We start from the raw sequence: 25,032 nt of genomic DNA on the forward strand, positions 1-25,032 counted from the left end.
GAACACGCACGTTAGGTGTTCTTGGGTTTGTGCAAATGTAATCTGCAGGAGGTTTTGCCATAAATCCACTGAAAGCAATTTTGTCTTTGCAAAATGTAGATCTCATCCAGATCTCAGAGAATGAACGGTGAGCTTCTTCACCAGCCTGCTGGTCCCAAGTAAGTACTGGACGTAGCTTTGAGGTTCCACTATGGATGGATAGTCCAAGATGGTAAGCAGTAGCCATTCATTAATCTCCGCAGTCATCTATTCTGAGGCAAGTGCATTTAGACAATGGGTGGCTATCATCCAAACGTATTTTTCAGCAATAAACTTCAGAAGAAGCAATCAGGAAGCAATCTGTTAATGAAGAATTTTATTGCTTGCAGAAGCAGATTTGTTGGCTATCCGGAAAAGTTGGTAGACCCTCATGTGAAAGAGCTAGGTGGAACTTTTTGAAGTTCCTCAAATACTTGAATACGCTCACAAATGCTCAGATAAACAAAAAAGTTGCAAGTAGTGCAGGTACAAGATAGACATGCATGGCTTCCTTCTTCTCCCCCCCACCCCACCCCCTTTTTTTTCCTTTTTTAAATTTCTGTGTGCTGTTGATGACTTTCTGAAAATAACATCTCTCTTTTCCTGGGAACATAAACCTGGTGGCTGAATGGATTTGCACCTGCTTGTTGAAGTGGTTGAGCACTCTTAGCGCATGAGGAATGAAACCCGTGTCCTGGAGAGACAGCGCACAGGGGGAAAGATGTGCTTAAGCCAATGAGGTCTGTGGGGTGCTGGTGCCATAGTTGCATGACCTCTTCACATTTTTTAATATAGGCATGCTAATAAAACATCAGGTGTGTTCCTTAGATATTACTACGTTTGCACCTTAAATGATCTCTGAAATACATCACTGGAATTTGAATTTTAATGTGTCTTGCTCACAGATCCAAGTAATGTGATTGTTCGATCTTTTCAGTCTCCAGTCTACATATATGCCTTTGAATATTTGAGTAATACATTTAGGGCATCATTTCAGAAACAGGAGGCAATGGCTGGTGTCATAAGCTGGCCAAATTTCAAAGCTTTTTGCTGCATTGATTGATCACTTCTCAAATGAGACTAGAGCTGTATCTATGAATGTTTATATTTATATTAACATTTGTTAAGACAAGTTATGATTCCTCTGCCATTTAAAAGCTCTAGCCACAATCTAGCATAAAAGTATGCCTTTGTAAGTTATTAAGCTTGCAGACCATTGCTTGTTCAGCTGCAGTAAGCCCTTTGGGTTATACAAAGTAGCATTCTATATTTCAAACCTTTCTATACTTACACAATACAATAAATAAAAGGAGTAAAAAGAATTTTCTAAGAACAACGTTCAATAAACCATAAGATGAATGAACCTTTTTTGATAAAATATGCTTTCTAGTATCTAAAGGAATGCATGAGCGTGAGTCAAAGTTGGTGTCTTGTTCTACAAAAAAAACCCAAAAAACAAAACAAAACAGAACAGGGAAAACCAGTTCATTTAGGAAAAATGAAATTGGTTTTGCTTTTTCCAACGTTAAGGTGAAGTGTCTTTTTATAATTCAAGCTAGAGCTAAAAACCCCCACATTACGTACAATATATTACAGAAGGTTTTTGAACTGAGCACATGGAATATTTCCTTTTTCTCTTTTCCTTAACAGTCTGCCCCTCACCTCCTTTCATTTTTTTGTTTGACTTCAAGACAGATTTTTCGCCTAGTGCTTCTTGGTTTTGCACATTTTTGTCCTCCTATTTTTCAAAACGCATAATTCTACTGCAGACTGATTTTTCTTAACTTTGTTAGATGAAAATTTGTTTTAGATTGCCTTTTATTTAAATATCAAGAAAAAGAAATTAAAAGGAATATGAGCCTGTTGTTCGATAGGATAACATATTTTTTCTTTATTTAGAAGAGTAAGTACATGTTAAATGATACTTGAGTGTCTTGAGAGAAGCCACAGCATGCTGTGAAGAGTGGACATTCAAATCCCTGTTAACACAAAAAACTAGTTAATTCATTCAATAATAGAGAACATATGGTAGAAAACTGAAGCAGTTTTCTTAAGAGGGGAAGAAGTATTTGTGAAGTGTTACAAATCCTACAACAACAGAAGAAAGGCCTGTTATGTAGATAAATAAAAAAATCTCTTCAATGGATCTTTTAATAGGGTGACGAAGTGTTTGTTCTGGGTCAATACTCATCACTCATAGAATGCTTGAGCAAACCTGGTAGGTGATTTCTTTCAGATGGTGGTGACAAACTTGTCTAATAGCCACTTCTAGGTTGTAAGCGTGGATGTTGCCTGTTTTCAGGGTTGTTTGGACAAGATTAGAGCCTGTTGAAATATGCAGCTGCCCGAAGCAGGGATGATCCACAAGCACCTGTCAATCCACAGCTGACGGCAGTATTGAAGGAAAATGATGTGAAGAAACAAGATCAGTAGTCCACGGGTAAATATGTTTGCAGTTCTAAAGTCAGAAAGACGCAAACAACAAAAGCTGCAATGCTTTTTCTACTCTGGCTCTACAGCACATGAAGCTTGTATACAGAAGGCTTCTAAACTACACTGAATTTAGAAACCTCTGGAGCAACCTCTAGGGATTAGCAATTTCACCCTCAAACAACCGAACACCTTCAGACAAGAATCTTAGCCATTATTTTGACATTACTGATACTGTTCTACGTCACGGGTAGGTGGAAATGTCATCCTGAAAAAGAAAATCTGGCTGTTTATTGTGACCTTTACACTCTTTCCTCTATTTACAATCTATTTCTGTTAAATGAGAGAAGAATTCTTACACCGAATTATTTCAGTAACTATATAATCCTGTTACAAAATAAGAAGAAATCAGACCATTAGCTGGCTCCTGAGATGGTGAGATGGCTTAGCTCTCACAGCGTTGATCAAAATGGTGCATATTGACTGCTGTTTGTTAGCTGAAGCCTTTATAAATATTAGGAAAAACAAGCAAGCAAGCCATCTGGAAACATGAATTTCAAGAAGTTGCCACAATGCTTAAGCTATTCCATCTCATATATATATATTTATATATTTTTAAATATATATGCCTAATTTAATGGTATCCCAACTACAGTGAACTGTTTATTTTGCTTTGTTTTTCTGGACTCAGACTTGCAGTAATTCCTTGTTTACAAGGAAGAATCAGGAAAACTAATTGCAAGTATATAGTTTGGTAGGAGGGAAAAAGAAAAGCAGGAAAAGAATGTGCGTCTGTCACTTTTAAACATGTCAGAAGGGAAAGAACACACGAGAACACACAATCCTTTCTTGGGCTTAAACATGCTGACCTACACTGAAAGTGCATCAGCTGGATCTTGGTCTTGGTATACAGCATCCCATGCTTTAGAGATGAAAAAAAAATAAAATTAGGAAAAACTTGTGGGGTAATCTATCCCATATTAGGCCTCAGCCTCATTTCTGACAAAGACTGGCTGAAATATTGAAGCCTGGATTGACTGATGGGTGAAAACTGAAATGGGACATGAAGTAACTAATATAGGACAAGCCTTTCTGAGATGGTTACTATCCAAAGAAAGAAAACCCTTTCAGTTTAAATGTTGCAGTATGGCATTCAGCTATGACGGAAAGAAGTCAAAGATGTCCATCTGCATGATTTCCGTATGTACTTAACATGGTAGTAGTGTAAGAGTCCAAGAGAATCCATTCAGCTGCAGCCCATCATATAACCAGACTTTAGCACATGGACAGCTTTTAAGCCTGTGACTAGTGTCGTTGCAATTTCTGGTGCTGCTCACATGTGTACAGCAAAACACCCATCTCCATTCTTCATGGTATTGTAAGAACAGTGACATCTGGTAACAGAATGCAAATACAGTTTAATGATAAAATAGTTGAATTACTTAAGTATTCTGGCAAGACATATCTGGCAAGTTCAGTTTTGTTGTGAAGGGAACATTGAAATATGCATTTGGGAAATGAATTAACAGGCTGTTCCTCCTGAATCATAGTACATTTGTGTGGGCACACTTTCAGTCTCATCCAAAATCTCCACTGGTTAGCAATCAAGATGAGTATTTTAAGAAGTCAATAAGGTGGAAAATAGAAGTGAATTCAACCTATTGGGAGCAAGAATTAGTTTGTGCAAAGAGTAAAAGCAGTATCAGTACAAGTTAAATATAGAACATTTATATTTAATTTTCACCTCAGGTTATAAATCGCTCTAAGTGGAATGAACACGATAAATGATTCCACTTCCCTGCTGCATTATTTAATGTTAAACAGCAAGAGACATTTTTTTGTGAAATGTGAAAAGGCAAAAAAGACAAATTGCTAGTTCAAACCTTGTTTTCACTGCTGAAAACTAGTTAAATGCTGGCAGCAGCTTATGATTTCTCACTGTAAATTCTGATTAATGATATGCTGTTGTGGTTCTACAGCACTGTTGGAAATTAGTCCGTTGGTACCTTTCACCTAACTAGCTGGATGTTTTAAAATCTTCTACTGCCCTCTCTACCCACAGGCCTCAACAACTAAGTGTGTTGTCCATCAAGATGCAGTTTTGTGTAGGATTTTCAGAACATAAGGTGAATTGAGGTAAAGATCTTCCAAGGTGAACTACAAAGTATTTCTCCTCCAGCTGTCCCTGATTGATTTGTCACATACATTTGCATAATTAGAAGAAAAAAAAAGGAGAAAAAAAGATAAGGTGTTTTCTTGGTGGGTCCTTCCTTTTTGCTCAAATGGTGACTGCATCTGCATTTAAGTAATTACTTAAAAGCATATATTTCAATATTCCTGAAATGATATTTTTTTTGTAAAGCAGATAACTTTTCTTTTTTTTTTTTGCTATTTTCTTTTACACTAGACTGTCACTCTGTTCTATAACTCTTGATACAAAATTGGATGTGATGTAGTATTTCATGAGACAAATCTTTTTTGAGGTGACTTAATAATAAAAGTGCTCAAATTGTTCTTTTTGGGGGTTGCATTTGCCTTGTTTGTTTGCTCGCTTGCTTAATTTTTGTTCTCTGCTGCTGCTGCATTTCTTCAGCCAGTTAATACCTGCCTGGAAAACTTGAGTGTGTTAGTGTTTTAGGGCTAAAGGAGCTTTCCCAGAAGCTTTCAATGATCATTCAGATGCAAATCGAGCCAGGCCAATTCCCATGGAATAATTTACCTATACCTTTCACTACTTTCAAACTAAGCTATCAGCAGCCTCCAACACACTCAGCAGCCTTGTTTCTTTTTCTGAAAATCTCACTACATTTAGGCTTTCTTTTGGATGTGTCAGAGGGTGTAAAGTTCTGGTAGAATGGCAAACCCCGGAATAACAGAGACGGCTTTGTTAATCTCTCACCATTTCACAGGTACTAATTCACCAGTTAAGGTCCTAATTCAAAAGAGTTAAGCACATCCTTAGTTAGAACCCCGATAGTAAATATTTAGATTATACATTTTGGCATGTCTCCAAGCAACGTGCCAATTTCTAAAAACAATGCAAGCTTCCTCAGATTTTTCATAAAATCTTACCATATTCAGTCTACTGCTGTTTGGATCTGAGTGTATTGTCTGCTGCGAAACCAGACCACAAATAAAACAAAACAAAACAAACTCATTAGAAGTTAATATTTTCCCATATCAGTTTCATAGTGCTGGCTATAGGAAGGAAATATACTAAATATGAATATTCTCTACTGCAAGAGAAAGCCGAGTAGAGATATCAATTCATCATTTTGTTTTCAACAGGTAGTTGAATGGAATTACTTAAGTAAATTTTTCTCCAGCATTTCTGTGCTGGCAGCATAGGGATTTCAGGGTGGCAGTGGTGGTAATTAATCCTGCATGTCTCACTGAGCACCAAAAAGAGCAATAACTTTGACTGATCTAACTGTACAGGGGTGGATATTTTAATCTTTGCGATAGGCATCTTAAGAAAAGCAGGCACTGTACAAGTGAACTGCTTCAAAAGGAGGTGTACGTATTTTCCCTTCAATTTGGAGAAGTCTTTGGGGGTGAAACAGAGCAAGGTCTTAAAAAAAAAAAAGATTAGTTTGGTACAATGCTCGGGGTGATGTCTGTTTTGTGTTGAGAAAGGAATGTACTCGGAATAATTAGAAGAGATAGGCGGGCACCTGAAGGACATAAGGAGACCATCAAGTCAGGAAATCTTTGAACAAAGTAAATTGAAAGGTCTACTCCACCTAGATCCCACCTATTGTGAATGGAATGATTAGGTGTCAAAACCAAATGACTATGTATGTAAGGATGTTGTGTGACCTCTCAGGAAGACTGTGTAAGTTACCTGACTGTTCAGTGAAAACTCTGGAGCTAGTTTGTCCGCTGCGAATCAGCTAGCTCCCCAGCGTTGCACGAAATAAATACCTTTGCTGCTTAAAGACAAAATTGGTCTCTGAGCAGTTACTCTGTGCCGTTTTGGCATCAATCTGGCGAGCCTGGCAGGAGAACTCTCCGCCGGTGCTGGAATCCCGGGGCCTGGGGACCCTCGGGGCCCCCGGCTGGATCTTCTGTCGGTGACACTCTCCTACCCCTCGGCTTCTCACACAGGTGGACAAGGACTTCTGCTGAACATGAAAGGTATTTATATTCTTTGTTTTGAATATTTGATTGTCTTAAGATACGTGAAGCTAAAAACTTCCTTTAGGGTGTCTTAAGATTTGGGTTTACCCCATAAGACGAAAGCCGGGATGCAGTCTCGCAGGGCTGAGAGAAGGGACGCCTTCCGAAAAGGGTAATAGCCCTGTTTGATTGTCTTAAGAGTTGGGGAATTCCCAGAAAGTAACAACTGAAATAGCGCTCTGTGTCTTGTTACATGTTCAAAATTAGAGTTATGAATAGTAGGAAAAATAATATATTCTGGAAATTCTAGGTGAATAGCTGAAAACTGAACATGCTGCTTAGAGCCAGAAAAAGAATAGGATTTTTTTTTTTGGCAGTTGTCCATTGAAATACGAACTCTGTGTGATAACGCGAACTGTCAGCGTTCCTAGAGCTGTATCTGGGTGCACGGTACGGTGTAACACACTGCCCGTGTGACTGAGGGCTGCCCGCACAGCGCGGGGGGTGTGAGAGACGCGGTGTAACTGCGAAGCGAGTGGGGAGCCCCGAGCTGCGTGTCCGTGTTCCCCGCGAGGGGCCGGCCAGAGACGGACGGAGCGATTGAAAAATCAATTTATGAAGTGTTGGAATGCATAATCAGAAATTAGAGCGGGAGACTGTGGACAAAACATTCACACTAACATCATTTGGAAAAAGCACGAACTAGCCTCTGCCCTTAGTGTCGCAGGTGCTGTCTGTATACTCGAGCAAAGGGTGGCAAGTGTCTAAGATAACTATCTCCTCGGGAAAAAAAAAAAAAAAAAAAAAAAAAAAAAAAAAAAAAAAAAAAAAAAGACGACCAAGAAATAAGGCTAAATAGAGGTCTTGAACTGTGGTGTATGTTCTGTGATAAGTATGGTGCCTCCAGTAATAACTAATACATTGTAGACTAGTATATCAGAGTTATTAGGAAGATGGGGGGCAGACCGAGCCAAGAAATAAATACCAAACCACCCCTGGCATGTATTTTGAAGCATTGGAAAGAATTCGGCGGAATTCCCAGTGGAAATTTGAACAAAAAGACAGTTAAAAAATAGTGTCAGACTTGGTGGCCTTTGTATACGTTCGGTGATGGTGAAAGATGGCCACCCGAAGGAAGTCTTAATTGCAACAAAATTTTACAGCTTCTGCTTTCTTCTTGGAGAACAAAAGTGGGATGAAGAAATGTGTGCAGATATGTTTGTGTGGCAGAAGAAGTGGGGGATTAACACCACCTGATCCTTTGATTATGGCTGTAGAAAAGGATAGGGGAAAACTGAGACCTAAACTAGAAAGATGTTCTTGTTGAAATTTTTGTGTAATATATGATTGCTATGTTTTGTTAAAAAAAAAGTGCTCAGGTTGTGGTTCCTCCTGTGGAGCAACCAGAATGAAGCACGTTGTAAGATAAAAACTTGGACTAATATAGGCCCTGAAGCAGAGGGCTGGGAGTCAAAGACCCTGTGGAAGTGTTAAAGTATTGGGGTGACCCGCTCGAAGGTGCGACTGAGTCCTGCTGGACCCGTGGCAGGCCGCTTGCTGTTTGCCTGCGAAGGCACGATAAATAAGAACACAGACTTGAAGCAACAAGTAGCAGATTTGCATTCAGGGTAAGAAAGAGTTAAAGCAGAAGTGCTGTTGCAGAGGCAGGCTTGTGTAACCTGCAGAGCAGCAGGAGCATCTCCTGCTCCAATCCTGACCGTGAGGAGGAGAGGGATATTTGTGTAAATATGTGAAGGCCTTCCAGAGACAATTAAAAATTATAAATAAGCAAGTAGTGGGAACGGGGCCAGAGGATTAGATCAACCAGTACATTCCTTTAAATCTGGTGGCTATGTGTATAAGTGAAATCTTTAAGTAAGGTGGTAATCCAGAATAGAATGGCCCTTGACTGAATTACTGTAAAGGAAGGAGGGGTATGCGTGATAATAAATCAAAGTTGTTGTGTATACGTAGACCAAAGTGATCAAATTGAAACAGATATCCATAAGATATGGAACAAGGTTCAGATTTTACATGAAATTACTAAAGATGATTTATCATGGAATTTTAAGACTATATGTGCGGCGAATGAAGAGACGGGATGCAGCTTGATGCAAGCCAATGTCAATTTATTGTACAGAAGCACGAGTTTTTATACACTTTCAGAAGCTGCGCGTTTTAAACAGATTGGTTCTTGAAGCTAAGCCTTGCATACTAGGCAATCCCTGATTGGTGGTTAACTGCCAGCAATTAACAGCAAGGTGTTATCTTTCCTTGGCTCCATCCCTCTCCCACTCCCCTGTGCTCTGTAAACACGTCTCATCATGTTAATTGTTGTCTAGACAAGCTCGAGCACATCCCCCTCAGCTAACTGATTGCCACGCATGGTCCTGGTTTCCAGCCCGCTCCTGCATCTTCCCCTTCCTGTTGCACAAAAAGAACCTTTGAAACCGAACGAGTAAAAACAAGGTATAAGTAATAGAACAAATAAAAAAACAACTAAGACGTATTATCAATGTCAAAATAACCCACTGTCTTTGTTCCGTACAATTTTACAATTTCCCCTTTTTGTTTTTGAACAGCTAGTACCAGGTTTGCCATGTTCTGCAGGGCCCTTGCAAACATGACAGCAACCAAGGCAATAGCAAACAAACAATACTGCCAATTGAGTGAATGGATGCCAAAAAAGGCTGACATTTTCTCAGATTTTGACAACATGTTGTTGCCATGGGGCGCCTAAAATCCACGCAGCACATACCATCAAAATCCTCACAGCCATGTCCTTGAACCAACAACAAAAAGCAGTGGCAATTTTGACCCACATTCTTAACTGCCTACCAAACAAGGTGATTTAACTCTTTAATGCTTTCCCTGCTGTTACTCTGGATAAGAGAAGAACCGCTGTGACACGTTCCCATCATAGCCTCCTACTACATTAGCATCTACAGAAAGACAATTATCGACATTCAAAGTGTAAACAGTATCATCTTCTTTTGGATTAACATTATACATAGGTGGAAGGGCACACTAAACAAGAACTGGTTCAGTCAAAAAGTTCAAAACATAGCATGCCTTCTCTGAACATACCTCTGGGGTCATTCCCTTCATTCCCTCTCTTTTTTATGCAAAGAGAAACACTTTTACCGTAACAGAGAAGCCCCTATTTACATCTCTGAGCCCGGACACAAACCGCAGCTGTATGCACCACCAGCCTCAGGGCAGAAACCATTCATGCAGTTACATAGCTATATATCACTACAAGCGTGCAGACACCTATGAAACACTAGATAACCATGTTTATCTTTCCTATTCTCCTTCACAAGACCTAGCTGTTCTCTCATCTCTTGTTAGGTCAAATAATTCTCCAGTTTCCTCTCCTATCTCTCTCTTCAGACATTCTCTATCCTCCCCTTTTTTGCTTGTTAATTGCAAGGAGGCAAAGGGTGTGTGTAGCTGGGTGACCATGGCCTGCTTTATGTTACAATCAACTAAACACTGAATACAGAAAAAAAAAAGTATGGGAGACGTAAGGCAAACATCAATAAGGTGGTTAAAGATAATTATAATAAATCCTGTAATACTTTTGAGTCATGGCCCAAAGTTTCCCAGCCGTGAGAAGAGACCAAAGGCATCCCGCCCCTGGCTCTGCTGCAGATCTTTGTTTTAAGGCTTTTGAGTTTTGTATACTTTTGTAAATTAATTCACAGTGGTCACTCAGATTCACGTAACACATCCTATCAAAGCCTTCAGACTTGTGTCCCTGTGCTAATAATAAAAATCAATAGCAACTCGGTTCTGTAGCAACATATGATGGACAGAATCAACATCTGTTAATAAGCCAGAAAAAAAAGAACAGTATTTGTAGTATTACTTTGTTTAGCAAGCTAGCAGCCTAATTTACTAAGCAAGTTAAAAGCGTGTACTATTCTTACAGAAGAGATTAGAGAAGCAAAAATCTGTTATGCTGCATTCCAGAACTCAGCCTGAGAATTACAGTCTGCTGTGAGTTCTGCGTTACAATCATTTGACACATGTTGGGGTTGCGATTGTGAAAGTTGCCCGTTTACAATTTTCATTGACATTATCACAGCTAGTTGTTTTAAAAGCAACCCTTGAGCTTCCTGATGTTCGACTTGTTGCAAAATATTCTGAAGCCAATCGATCAAGTTAGTATTAAAGTTAGTGACTCTCTAGGACCCTGCAAGACTGTGGCAAGACTCCCGCATCCGGACTGCCTTAATAGCCGTCTCATTCATTTGCAAACAGTTGTCCCTGGGATACCTTGCCTGAGTCACAGAATCGGCACAATTAATTTTCTCCAGCCAACTGCTCATAGTTAACAGCAATTCCCCGATTAAGGTTTTCAATCAAGGTCACTATACATAGCTCACAAAAATCAGATAACCACATCATATACTGTATCAGTTAGTACCATACAAAGCAATAACTTCCAATCATGCAGTGTGAGCGTATAAGGCTCTGCCATCACTTCAAGAAGGGACATAGCAAATGTATTATGAATCCTCCCTTCCCGCACTGCTTTGCTTAACTCTTTAACAGCCTCGTCTTGCACAGGCTGCCACTCTGCAGGTTGATTTGTCTGACAAAATACTGAACATGCCATAGCGACTCCCAAAACCCATCACTGAAGTGTTTCCCACTTGCATTCCTGCCACCAATCCCTCAGACTCCCTTTCACCCTCCCCAAAAATACAATCAATGCATCAGGAGAGACAAGGGGGTGGGGGAAAGGTCTAGCTCCTTTTCCAGATCTATAGGACCTGGATCAAAAGGTTTATCAGTGTCAATGGAATCACTGTCCAAGTTGTCCTGTTCCCGTGCTTGCTCCTGTGTTGTGAGGGTCGCTGCAATCAGTGACAGAAGCTCTGGGGGCAGAGGAGGCGTGGACAGAATCACCATCGTTGACGGTGTCTTGAGAAGGGTCGCGCTGTCGGTGGAATTTACAGCTTCCTCTGGTTTAGCACCGTTAGTAGAATTAGTCCACACTTGGCAAAGAGTAGTCAGAATTTGCCACCAAGATGCTAAATGCATTCCCGACACGGAGCTCCCCTCCGCGGCAGCATCATACAATTGGCTGCTGTACGTACACACTTTCATTCTTTCAAAGTCTCTAAAGTTTCTTGGCTGCTCACCTGTCTCGATGAATACAGGTGTTATCCTCGGGGTTTAGGTTGCCTGCCTGGTCCAGACAGCCAGACGATCGTTCAGCCAAGCCGTCTCCTCCGGAACACAGCCCTCTTCACGAGCTGTCTCTTTTATCGACCAGTTCCGTCCTTATTCTTCCAAGGCTTCGGAACACCACCATAGGGGTCACCATTTGAGGAAACTGAGGCACGGACTCCCTGATCTGACTAGAAGACCCTTCATGAGTCCATATACGTCTCTTTCTGGGGACGAAGCCTGATTCCCCATTACGGATTTCCCACAGCTCACCTCTCAGCTCCGGAGGGATTTCTGGCCGGCTCCTGCTTCCTTTCAGCAGATCATTCAAAGTTCTGTGGGACTCGCTGCAAGTCGCTCACATAGGCGATTTGAGAGCCCTTGACGTCAGATCCTTAAACGCATCACGTCGGGGTCACCAATTTGCGGCGAATGAAGAGACGGGACGCAGCTTGATGCAAGCAAATGTCCATTTATTGTACAGAAGCACGAGGTTTTATACACTTTCAGAAGCTGCGCGTTTTAAACAGATCGGTTCTTGAAGCTAAGCCTTGCATACTAGGCAATCCCTGATTGGTGGTTAACTGCCAGCAATTAACAGCAAGGTGTTACCTTTCCTTGGCGCCATCCTTGGCTCCATCCCTCTTCCACTCCCCTGTGCTCTGTAAACACGCCTCATCATGTTAATTGTTGTCTAGACAAGCTCGAGCACATTCCCCTCAGCTAACTGATTGCCACGCATGGTCCTAGTTTCCAGCCCGCTCCTGCATATATGGGACAAATGAACTTCGTGGTTACCTAATTTGGAATGGTTAAAGCATGCTGTTGTTATAATACTTATTGTAGTATTTTAGGAATATTAATATGTGTATTACTTCAATATTTTGTTTGGTGCTGTCGAAAAATTATTATAGGGCAGTGATTTTTTATAGTTGTAAAAGAATAGTTATTATAAAAGGGGGGAATGAATAATGGGCCATATGCGATTTATTTAAAAGAACCGTGTGCTCATGTTTGTCTTAAGAGACCTTTAGTGTTAACTTGAGGATGTACTAAATCTTTGAATAGGTGACATAGGGAATGGGCTAATTGTCCAGGCAAGAGATATGTTAATGAGTTCCCGGAATTGTAATGAATATGTAAATAATTTCCAGGAAAGTTAATGAATAGACATGAGTGACTTGTATAAAGAGGGGGCTGAAAGGTTCCCTTGGGGTGCACGACTTTGGTGGAGCAATCCCCCATGCAGCCAGCGCTGCCGAATAAAGATAACTTCCTCCGCTTGCCTGTATATTGGTAAAGTGATTCTTTAAATCAAGAAGTTAATATTTTCCCATATCAGTTTCATAGTGCTGGCTATAGGAAGGAAATATACTAAATATGAATATTCTCTACTGCAAGAGAAAGCCGAGTAGAGATATCAATTCGTCATTTTGTTTTCTGAGCTGGCAGCGTAGGGATTTCAGGGTGGCAGTGGTGGTAATTAATCCTGCATGTCTCGCTGAGCACCAAAAAGAGCAATGACTTTGACTGATTTAACTGTGCAGGGGTGGTTATTTTCATCTTTGCGATAAGCATATTAAGAAAAGCAGGCACTGTACAAGTGAACTGCTTCAAAAGGAGGTGTACATTTTTTCCCTTCATTTTGGAGAAGTCTTTGGGGGAAGAAAGAGCAGTGCCCTTCTGGCAATGCCTTTCTGAGCCTACAGAGGCTGGTAAACAGGGCACTAATGTGTAGGACAGGGGACACAGCCCTGCAGTTCGGTGCTCTAGGGATGCAGCTTGGGTCAAATACACTCTCCCTCCTCCAGCTGTACGGTGAGGGGAGGACCTTGTTTTCCATCCAGTCTGGGTTTAAGAACTGACACTGAACTGTTCCATACCAACAAGACCAAAGTCCTTCCAGATGTGCCCCGTCCTGCCTGGCACCCCGAATCTATGATATTGCTGCGACTATGGTAAGGAGGGAAAGAGTGTTGAAAGCTGGTGAGGCAGGTGTCCTAGGAATGTGGTCTTTGCTCCTCAAGACCTGTGGGGGATTCACATGGAATTTGATCTCTTGAATTCCTTTCCTTTTGTTCTGGTCCCAAGTCAGTGTCTTCAGTGATCATAGACTTTGATTCAGCTAAATTGTTACGATAGCTGTAGAGAAAAAGAACATTTCTTGAGCTTCCTTTGTCATCAGCATTGTATCATAAATATTGCAAGGAAAGAGATGCAGCTGATTAGCATGGGCAGCATGTTGAACAGTTGTTGAGCTTTTGCTTCCCATCCTCATTGGGAAAGTAGACAGAAAAGTTAATGTCTATGGTCTCAGCACTATTAGCAGTGCAAATTTGCTTTTGGTCAGCAAGAGCGGACTTGCCTCTAGCTGCCTGACGTTACCCATAGGTCCCTTTAAAAAAGAATTTTCTTTCTGGTTGTTTTTTAAGTCCTACATCTTCAAATAGTTTATATTTTCTGTGTGCCTGTCTGTGTGATGGGGGGCTGGAGTCTGCACTGTCCATAAGGGTTATATACATTACAGTAACTGTACAACCTGTAATGCAGCATGACAGGGTGAGACGCTGATGTGAATCAGAGCTTGCCTAGGCGATAGGAGAGCATACGCAACCCCTGGCTTCTGGATTCCAGCAGCAAGCAAACAAGGTATCCCATGCACATCAGAAAAGACCACCACTCCAGGGAGTGCCACTCACAGAGCAGTTAATTCTGATGAGATGAGGTGCTTGGTGAGGTGTTGCACAGGAATTTGTCAGGAATCTGGTTTCACTTCTGTGGGAGACTGGCCTGAGCCAGCAAATACAGTTACTTGGCCTGAAATATTTCATTGGCTCTGTTCAGAATACTCCTGTCACTCGAAGTAACTTGAAATGACATGTAGACCAATATCACTTTTTTGACCTTCCTTCCAATGGGATTAATGGCCCAGTATTTCTATTGCTTATTCTGTATCAGGGCAAATCTGGATTAAAATACCTTTTCCAAATGCCCCGCTAATGTGCAAGCCAGAGTTGCAGCTTGATAAATGCTATTGGATTGATGAAACTGAAACTTAATGCAATGATTGTCTAGAGTTTGGGACTTGAGTTTTTTTTAAATCTTTGCGGGATTTTTTGGTTTTGCTTTATTTTTGGGTTTTGGGGTTTTTTTCCCCCCAGTTTGGCAAGTCTGTTACATGAGAGAATGTAGACTGTGATTTGGCACCAGCTGAAAAAATTGCATGCACAAATACTTTGAAATGGAGAAAACTGAAACATGCTTATTCACTTGTTTTCCGAGTTCCTTGTGCCTGTTCCTGTTACTAGTTAACCTGCTTCCGACTAAAATTACTTCTAAGCAAGCATGTAAAGTTTTCATTAAAAGTATTCAGTATTCCCAGAGTTCAAGAGCTGAATTATGATCCAAGATTTGTTAATTTGAGAGGAAAACTGTTTTCGATTAAAGCAGATCTTAGACAAAACTTGCAAATACTTTCTAAGTGAATCAAAAACGTGTAAGCATGAAACACATTTGATCCAGAATACTCTAAACAGGGAAATACCTTGTGATTATTCTGGTAGATACAGAAGAAAAAAGATACTGAAATATTGCATGTAGCTGTACTTAATACAGCTAGACCAACCTCATCTACCTAAACTGGTTAACAGCAGCTTCTAAATCTAGGGGCTAGATCTTCCATAATTCTTGGGAATGTTATAAAATTAGATTACCTAATTAGCTGATATACCTCAAGCTATTAAATTGCAGAAAGGAACTCATATGCAAGAGCATTCATCTTGTGTACTGTGCTTGCATAAAAAAATGCCATAGAAAATGTGGTCAGAAATTTTCATTTTAGGTTCCTAGATATCAACATTTCGCCTGGGCTCTCCAGAACATTGCTATGCAGTAAGCGGTGCTTCACACAGGGGGTCTCGAATGGGGGTTCTGGATGACCAGCGGCCAGTCAAGATCTGCTGGCTTGGTCTTCCTAGTAATTACCTGGGAAAACAGTGTGGAGGAGCTAGGATATAGGCAAGAATGCTGTGCCTGAGGGCTTGTGCACACAGATCCAACAGCTGAGAGCTAGAGTTTTTCTGTACTTTTTCTGTATTTCTGAGGTCTGTTTCTTCTTACAATACCACTTTTTTTGATAACAAACTGTTCCTATCACAACATGCGTTTGACTAGTCTCCACAGCTGTTTGGTTTTGGTTTTCAGCGTAGATGATTTTCACGAAACCAGATCTTTCTAAAGAAACAGCATTTTGACTAGTAAAGGGAACAGTAGCAGAAAAGAGTAAGGTTTGTGAAAAATGTTGGTTTTGCTTGTTTTTCTAAGGCATCAGTACCATTTGAAGTCAAGTCAATCAAACAGCTATGGTCCAGATTGTATACGAAACTATTATCACCTAGTGTTTATGACTAGAGGAAATTATGACTGATGCAATTTTTATCCTGACAATTGTATCAAAAGGAGATGAGGTCATATTGCCAGCCTTGTTGCTTTTGAGTACTTGTAAGTCATTATTAGACATAACTGTCAGAAATCAGCACCAAATCCCATGGCAGGTACCAAAACTATGTTTTTGCTTTCTTGACTAAATAGCAGTTTTCCTTCTGAAATGCACAAGGATGAACCTTGAAACCAGAAGAAATCAAGGACTAACTGAATGCTAAACTCTTTCCACTTAGTGAAAGTCTCTAAATAAGTCAGAAGTTCTGTTGTTATGTTGGAAGAAAGGAATTGGCATTTTTACCAGGTGGGATTTTCTTTCCTCTATGGAGACCTCACCATGCCAGTTGAGGAAAGAACTTGAGACAACCTCTCTGGTGATATCCGGGAGGTGGAGTGACAGGGTGTCTGGGAACAGTAAGAGGAAAATTTGTCATTTGATGTGCTGTTCTCGGTGCCAAAGGCTTTGTGAAAAGGGCTCTCTTGCTAGCAAATCTAGGTAAGAAAGTGAGTACTGCATGTCTTTCAAGAGCTAGAAAATCTTACTGGATAGCTTGACAGTCACATGAATGATGGTCAAGAGGTAGATGCTGTAAAAGCAATAAAGCCTGGGAGGCTTTCAGTGGTCTGTACTGAAGCAGCATCTCTGAACCTCAGTGTTAATGGGACGAGAGATGCTGTTGGGCAGCAGAAGGGCAGTCCCCAGAAGCAGGCTGCATGCCGCAGCAGGGTTGTCCCCTCAAGGGGACTTTGACAGGCTGGAGATGGGGATGGAGAGAAAGCCACTGCAGGCTGGCCAAGGGCAAGGTCACAGTATGCCCTGGGCAGGAGAAGCCCCTGAAGGTGGACAGCCAAGGGTGGCAGGGCAGATGTGCTAGAGAAACTCTGGGTCAGGGTGGAGGTGAGAAGTTGGCTGAACCTTTGCAGCAAGGGTGGCCAAACGCCTGCCAGTAGGGCTGTGGGGCCAGGAGTGCAGCCGGAGAGGCGTGGGGAGGGGGTCTGCCTGCTCATGGCACGTCTCCAACTGCTTTTGCAGTCCAAAGTCCAGCCTGGGGCTCCCCCAGAGCAATGGATGTCAGGTGCCTGGAGCAAGCGTGGCTGAGGCCCCCGTGCCCCAGGGGTCTTGTGGGAGGTTCAGAGATGGGATGGTTTGTGGCCAGGGATGGGGCTTGGTCACCTGGGGCAGTCAGCAGCTGTTACCTGGCCAAGCAGAAGGGTGCAGGGACTGGGCTTTCGCACACACCAAAAGGGCACGAGGACACAGCTTGGGAAAGGGAACAATGCAACAAGGCAGAGAAGGCACATTTGCTCCCCAGGACAGGGCTGACCTGGGAAGGTTGCTCAGAGAGTGTGTGGGATCTCCATTGTGGGCAAAAGTCTGCTCCTGTTGGCCTGGCTATGACATGGCCACTTTACCAGGTGACCTCCAAAGGTCTTTTCTGACATAAATAACTTTATGACTTTATGACTGTCACTGTCAAGCAGAGAACACCAGTTCTTATAGGTTACCACTTCACTGTCCACCCAAATAGGGCCCTACTGGGAGAAGAGAGACGCTGTCATCCTTAAGCACTGAAGCAGAAGACTCACGGGATCAAGCAGCAATGCATGCCAACTTCCAAGAGAAGGTGTAAGGCCGTGGTTGTGGCATGAAGAAAACCCAAATCCATTATGAGGTGAAGTTCCAGGGAATATATATGAAGAAATGAATTTTTACTAAAAGCGATTTGTACCTGGCTCCGGGGTGAGTCTGAATGTGGAAAGTAAATGGCAGCAGAAGAGCGCTTGTAGCTTTGCACCATGTTCTTCCATTCCTGGTTGGTATATACGTAAAAAAACCCCAAAACCCAAAACAAAAAACCACCAACCATGGTTCATCCATTCCCTTCACAAACCTCCTACTGAGTTCTGACCAACACGCTTCATCAGGCCACCCAACAAAACAACCACCAGAGCCCCGTATGTAGGGAAGAGACCTGACACTCGCCCTCTGTGCTTCACCTTCATCACCTCTACAGTGAACTTGCAACTAAAGCATCTTTAAGCAATAACTTCAATGATGGAAATGAGAATTTCTACCAATTGTTCCTGTTAATAATAACTTGAGCTATTTCAGTTAGCTCATCAGCTTTTCCTTTGTCAAATAATTGGTGGGAAACACTGGTATTTAACTAATCGTGATCCTTTTTCTCTATTGTAAATTCTGTTTTGGTAATGATAAACAGTCTTGTGAAGGGCAATTCAGTCTAGGGAGTGCCTTGAGATAACTGTTGAAAGAAACTGGTGTTGTTCCTTGTTCCTCGTCATCAGAAATGGCACGAGCCTGCCTTACACCAGAGAGGTTCCGAAACATCTTGTAATCCTGTTAGAAGTGGTGAAGCCAGTGGAGTGCGGCGCTGGTAAGATCCAAACTCCTTTTGTCAGGTCAGAATCAGATTTTTACCTCCTGTATCCCAGGTGGCTGGTGGCTTGTGATGGGCCAGGGGAGACAAAGATGTGCGCTCCATCAAACGTGGGGCATTTTTCTGGGTGAAGGTTTCAGTATGTCATGAGTTATGAGAATGGGCAGCACTCCGCAGCCGTGAAAAGGCTTTTAAGGAAACAGCATCAGTCTGCACTAAAGCACAAAATGCACATAAGCAGAAAAATTATTTTTCTGTACAGACAGATGTGTAGCTTTGTGACAGCCACATCTGCGAGTATTTTAGTGGTACAAGGCTGAGGCAGAGGCAGGAACATGACAAAAAGGACCGTGATAACTAGGGGGAGGACATACAGGTGCCATGTGGTGTTGGAATAACTGAGACGTTGTGGGACAACTCGTGTGACTGACCTGCTGCAGCAGGTGCGTACAAGCTCCTCAGCAGACGCTGGCCAGGAGAACGAGAAGGGGTGGCCCTCTATGTGAGGGAGCAGCTGGGTTGTGTGGGTTGTGTGGGCTCCCCTGTGGGGTGGGTGACAGGTGGGTGACAACAAATGGGCCAGGGTTGGAGAAGAGGGCAGGGAGACAGATGACACCATGGGGGGCTGTTACCGACCACCTGGTCTCTGGCCACCGACACTATTTCTCTGGTGGGACTTCAACCTCTCTGACATCAGCTGAGGGGGAAATGCAGTGGGGCACGAGCTGCCAGGGGCATTTCTGGAGGGTGTCAGGGATAACTTTGTGGTACCGGTCCTGGAGGGGCCATGCAGGGACAAGGCAGAGCTGGGCCTGCTGGCCAGTAGCAAGGAGGAGCCGAGGGAGAGGTGGCAATCAGAGGCAGCCTTGGCTGTAGTGACCATGAAGTAGTGAGATCAAGATCTGGGGGAGAGTGAGCATCAGAGGACAGATCCCAAACTTTAGGTAAAGAAGGAAACTTTGGCATGAGCTGAAGAAAAACTAAAGTAAGGGGTGGGGGGAGAGGCACAATGCAAGTTGCGCTGGTTTAGATTTTCAAGGGCCCCAGCATGAGAGCGAACATGATGCTTTTCCACAGGACAGAAACTTCAGCATATTGACAGCCTCAGGTGAAAAGCCAAGGAACTACATTTTGTTAAGCAAAAAGTACAATCACATCATTAGTTCTGGGCTCTGCACTCTTTCATTATGCAGCACATACACTGTAAGTTGCACCTCTGTAAAATGTTTTGCAGGGACGTAGGAATCAGCGTTCAGGTGTTTCTTCATTCCTTGCTGTGGGCTGAGCTCCCTGATTAACTTACTGCTCCCGTGACACATGGTCAGCAGGTGTCTCCAATGGTGCATTACATATCTCTGGCAGGAGGTGCCTGAGGTGCCTCAGAAGAGGAGACAGAACTGGACAAAGTCATTACCACTTGAAAAATGAGGGGACACATACACAGCCCCCATGGTTGTCCCCAGTACGTTGAAAAGGAGATTTTTCTCCTTTTTCACTATGAAAAATATTGAAAGGAAATGTGTTAGGTACAAACAAAATACCCCCTTACCCCCCCAACCCAACTGACCAACCCTCCCAACAAAATGTTTCAAATGTTTCAGTTCAGATCAAGCTGACCAATGAAAATGCTTCCCTGTTCAGTGAAATTAACAATTTTGTTCTGGGATTTTCTTTTCTAATGGCATGAAATTTATTGTTATAAATTGAGACCACAATTGATCATAATCCAATTAAAATTTTATTAATTATAGCAAGTAGAATATGAGCAAAGACAGCGCTGGACGGCAGGGGAGTCTGCGCTCCGCCAACTGCCGCCCTGAGCAGTTTAAACAGTCCTTTTTTATACTTTTTACTTTCGTGTTTATGAAGTAGTGGAGGTGTTAACCCCTTACTCATATATCTTTATATGGGGTTGTCTGTCTTGTTTCTGTCTGGCGGTTATCTTCTCTTTTACAAGCAGCATCCTGGATGTAGTGGAGGTGTTAACCCCTTACTCCTATATCTTTATATGGGGTCGTCTGTCTTGTTTCTGTCTGGCGGTTATCTTCTCTTTTACAAGCAGCATCCTGGACATCTGGCGGTTATCTTATTTTTCACAAGAGGCATCCTGGATATCTGGCGCCTAGTCTTTACATTATGCTTAACATAAATCTTAATAAACAATATCCTAGTCCATAGTTTCTTACAATCCCCCCTTTTTCTTTTTTATCCTATTATTGTTTATTAGACGCTACTTTCATTCTCGGCACTGCAAATAAACCTTTTTCCACAATCCCAACATTTATCATAACACTTACAAGGTAATACGTCACAATTACAATAGGCGTAGTTGGGTAATACATATAATAATAACATACAAAACCAAAACTTAAAAATAACACTTTTTCTTAACACGTTCTTTTTTTTTTTTTTTTTTTTTTTTTTTTAATGCGTCACTATCATGGCTAGACTATAGGGATTTCGCATGCGCGGTCTTTCCAGATTTTTCCAGCACATTCTGTGGGGCTTTAAAATCGCGCATGCGCATGTTCAAAGGTATACACGGACCATTCGCGTGATCAACAATGGCTACTGCGTGCCCAGATGAAGTCCCAAACCCTTTTCCCGAGCTTACCACCCCGGTAAGTCTGTTAATGGTAACATTCATGGCACTATGGCCAAATGACAGGTCCCAGTTTTCAATGTAAGGTTTTTTTCACCACCAGACCACCACGTCACCTGCTAGAGAAGAAAGGTCTAGAGTGGACATTTCGCCCTCTGAACATTCTGTAAGGTGAGTGTTCTCAAAACGTTTAACCTATATGGTTCATTAGAAAGAAGATCAAAATTTTATATATATATCTTTTTTTTTTTTTTTTTTCCTGTTGCTGTTTAGGCAGAGGGTGCGTTTTTCTGTTGTCTCACGTCAAGAACTTATGGCGGAGGTGAAAAAGTATAAAAGACGTTTCCATATCGTCGTCTTTGCGTTCCTGGTGCTTGTTTTTATTGCTATTCTATTTTTTTTTTTACTCAGCTTACATTATTATCTGAATTGTTAAGAGTTAATTGTTTCCAAATTCTTGTTGGCTATTAAAATGTTATTTTGTGTGTACATTTTGTCATACTACTCGCATTTGTTTAACGCCATCGGGTGAAACCATAATAGCAAATTGCATGTTAGTTATAACGTGTTGAATTAATCTTATAAACATGGAACAACACATGGCAAAAACAATAAGGTGGCTAATCCACATAACAAATAAAATAGGATTCGTTTTACCCAGGGGCTCCCGAGAAGCCAGGAAAACAAGTCAATATTCATCTTTCCAAGTTCGGACGGGAACATGGGCTAACTTCCCTGTCTCTGATGTGATTTGTTTAACTACCTCACCATTGTCATCAATTTTCAAACAGCAATTGGAAACATTTACTTTACCACAAACACCTCTTTCTTTGGCTAGCAGGTAGTCCAGAACCATCCTGTGTTGATAAATTGCATTTAACATCAAAAGCTTTAGCTGTTTGATTAATAATAATTTCCAAGACAGCCTGTAGACGAATGATATGATTCAGATTGTAGATAGGTTCTCGAGCGCCGTTAATAAGTTCATTAGGATTCCAAGTTGCAGGTTTATAATACTGTATGATACGTTGGGGTGTCCATTCATTTAATAAATATTGGTACCCCCTCAATTCTTGGGAGTCTGGAAAAATCAACTTGCCACTGTTGCCCTGGCTAATTTTCAAACACATTTCACATTGCTGAGTCACCTATTTTATTACAGTAAACAATTTCTGCCCTATCAATTTCTGATTTAGACTTTTATATAAATTATCAGCTCCCCAATGCATCTTATTATGTTCTATTATGGCTGTGGTCCATATTAAATTGGATGGTACCACTATACGACCATCCCTCAAATAAGTTAGAATAATTTGGCTCCTGATCTGTACTTACAGTTTGGATTTTACCGCCTGGTATTAAGGATAATTCCTCCTTTCCTACCTCTTCTGCTACTTGTATGGCTTCATGGTCGGCCAGGCGGTTTCCAATTTCCAAATCAGTGCCTTAATGGGCCATCTTATGTTCTTCTTTCCTGGACGACCCTCTTATAACAGAGGGGGCCCTTCCTCACATCAAGGTCTGGCATGGCATATGTCCCCACCGCTCAACGCCTACTGGGTTGCAGCCAGCAGCAGAGCTCAAGATCCTTCTTGGTGGCAAACACAGAGGCCAACCCAGTCTTGCCCTTGATTGTGGTAGGAGGCACTTGACCAGCCTTATTCTTTGTACTTTGTTGTCAATGCAAAGCTTCATTTGCACATCCCATAACAAGTCACAGTCATGGTAAAACACAGATTTACATTAGTAGAACTACTACAGAGTGTATTTTATTTTAGTTTTTATGCAATATTCCCCACAGCCTTGCTGACCAAGGGATATTGTTTTACCTGAACTAGGCAGGCCTCCTGTTTATCATTTTTACTGTAACAGGGAAAGCATTTTTCCCTTTACTTGGAATTTACTTTCAGATATACTTGGTTAAAGATTTCTTTTACTTCAGGGAAGTCTTCTCTTCCACTTTTCTGTTGAATTAAAGATAAGCTCAACATTTTAGTTAATTGATCATTTTAACTTTTGGATTCATTTCCCCTTCTTTAAACGTCTAGATGTTCTAATAAATCTCTTCTCAACAAAGATTTTGGTGAATTTGGCATTCTTATTTGTTTTCTTAGTTTGTACTTTAAAGGTTTCAGGATATTTTCCTGGCGGCCAGCAGCTCCCACAACTGTAACAAATTTTTTTCACTGTAGTTTAACACCAAATAAGTTGGTTTTGTATTCACCAACTTTTCTACATCACGATTACCTTAGTAAAAATCAACTCGAACCTTTATCCAGTCCTATTCACAACTAACTTTCAAACATCTAAATTTCCCCATCAGAGATTCACCTTTACTCTCCTCAGACCCGCTGCCTGCCCTAGAGGGGCCGTTACCGGTTCTGTTGTGCTGCAAATGCTGCAGCAATCGGGGTGACATTGTCAGGTCCTTCTGCTCAATCGTCAGCAACAGCAACCCCCTCCTCCTCACCAGCGAAGGGTTCGGGGCAGGAGATGCTGTTCCTGCTCTGCTCTGCAGGTTACACAAGCCTGCCTCTGCAGCAGCACTTCTGTTTTAACTCTTTCTTACCCTGAATGCAAATCTGCTACTTGTTGCTTTAAGTCTGTGTTATTGCATATCAGCCTTCGCAGGCAAATAGCAAACACCCTGCCATGCATCCAGCGTGACTCAGCCGCACCTTCGAGGGGATACGGGGCTTTGTACAAACTCACCCCAATACTTTAACACTTTCACAGGGTTTTTTTACTCTCCACCCCCCCCCCCCCCCCGGCTTCAGATCTTACATACATTAGCACAAGTTTTTTTATCTTACAACGTGTTTCATTCTGGTTGCTCCATAGAAGGAACCACAACCTCCCCTCTGATCCTTTTCCATTGCTAATATTAAGGGATCTTGTGGAGCTAGGTTAATACCACATTCTTTTGCTACTCTGGGTGATTCCTCAGAGTGAAAAACATACCAGCATACATTACTTCATCCCATTTTTCCTCTCGCCTTAAAAATAACATTAATTTTAGCAAAACATTATAATTCAGTGTGCCGTTTAAGGGCCATTTTCTCTGTCCCCTAACTTATACAGGGGCCACCACTGATTGCAGTACTTAGCCAAAGTTCTCTTATTCACGCTTCCCCCAGCTGCCCCCCCATTTCCTTCCAGTGACCTTTCTTACTATTATCTCAATTGCTATCCCAACCACAGAGACTCTAATTTCACTTATAGCTCTCTCTCTTATCCCAAGGCGTCCAAACCTTACAGTCAGGGCATTCAACTTCTTGTCGCCACCATACATATAATAATTCTTTACACCATATACACTTTAAAACATACAGAGGTTCACATTCACCCCTCGGATGTTCAAGACAATAACCACATACCAACATTTGTAATATACTGAATACAGAAATGTTCTCACATTTCCAGCATAAATGAGTATAACAATTATTAATAACCTTGTAATTATTAATTAAAAGGCCACTTTTCTCCACATTCCAACTTATAAAGCGGCCACCATTTTACAATATTTTATCAATGTTTTCCTATTCACATTTCCACCAGCGGATCCTCCAATATCCCTCCAGTGACTCAAAACACATCCTAACGGGCTTTTCTTTAAAATCCCACCACTCTGTTTTCTTCCCATTTTTCCAGCTTACACTCACAGAACACACTTATCACTTACAGAATTTCTACTTACAAAATGCAACACACAGGTATCTTTTTACAACAACACCAAGAGCTCACTATTATTATCAAAAATATAGCCAAAATCACAGTAACAATTATCAAAGTCAAATTCTACATTCCATAAATCCGGTAACCAAAATAAGCAACACTGCAGCA

The 25,032-nt window shown here is 41.6% G+C and overlaps 2 long non-coding RNA genes across 2 annotated transcripts in view; one reads left to right on the forward strand and one right to left on the reverse strand.

Moving 5' to 3' along the window:
• Positions 1–7,905, forward strand: part of LOC308056148 — a 54,958-nt gene extending 47,053 nt beyond the window's left edge. Inside the window, exon 2 of the long non-coding RNA XR_013924727.1 lies at positions 7,781–7,905. This is a non-coding gene — a long non-coding RNA (uncharacterized lncRNA). The remainder of the gene's footprint in view (positions 1–7,780) is intronic.
• The window catches only part of LOC308056150, a 54,947-nt gene extending 30,586 nt beyond the window's left edge, over positions 1–24,361 (reverse strand). Inside the window, exon 1 of the long non-coding RNA XR_013924729.1 lies at positions 24,151–24,361. This is a non-coding gene — a long non-coding RNA (uncharacterized lncRNA). The remainder of the gene's footprint in view (positions 1–24,150) is intronic.
• Positions 24,362–25,032: the final 671 nt, after the last annotated feature.

This window comes from Falco punctatus (genome assembly GCF_963210335.1).
Source record: "Falco punctatus genome assembly, chromosome: Z".
NCBI classification, from domain to species: Eukaryota; Metazoa; Chordata; class Aves; order Falconiformes; family Falconidae; genus Falco; species Falco punctatus.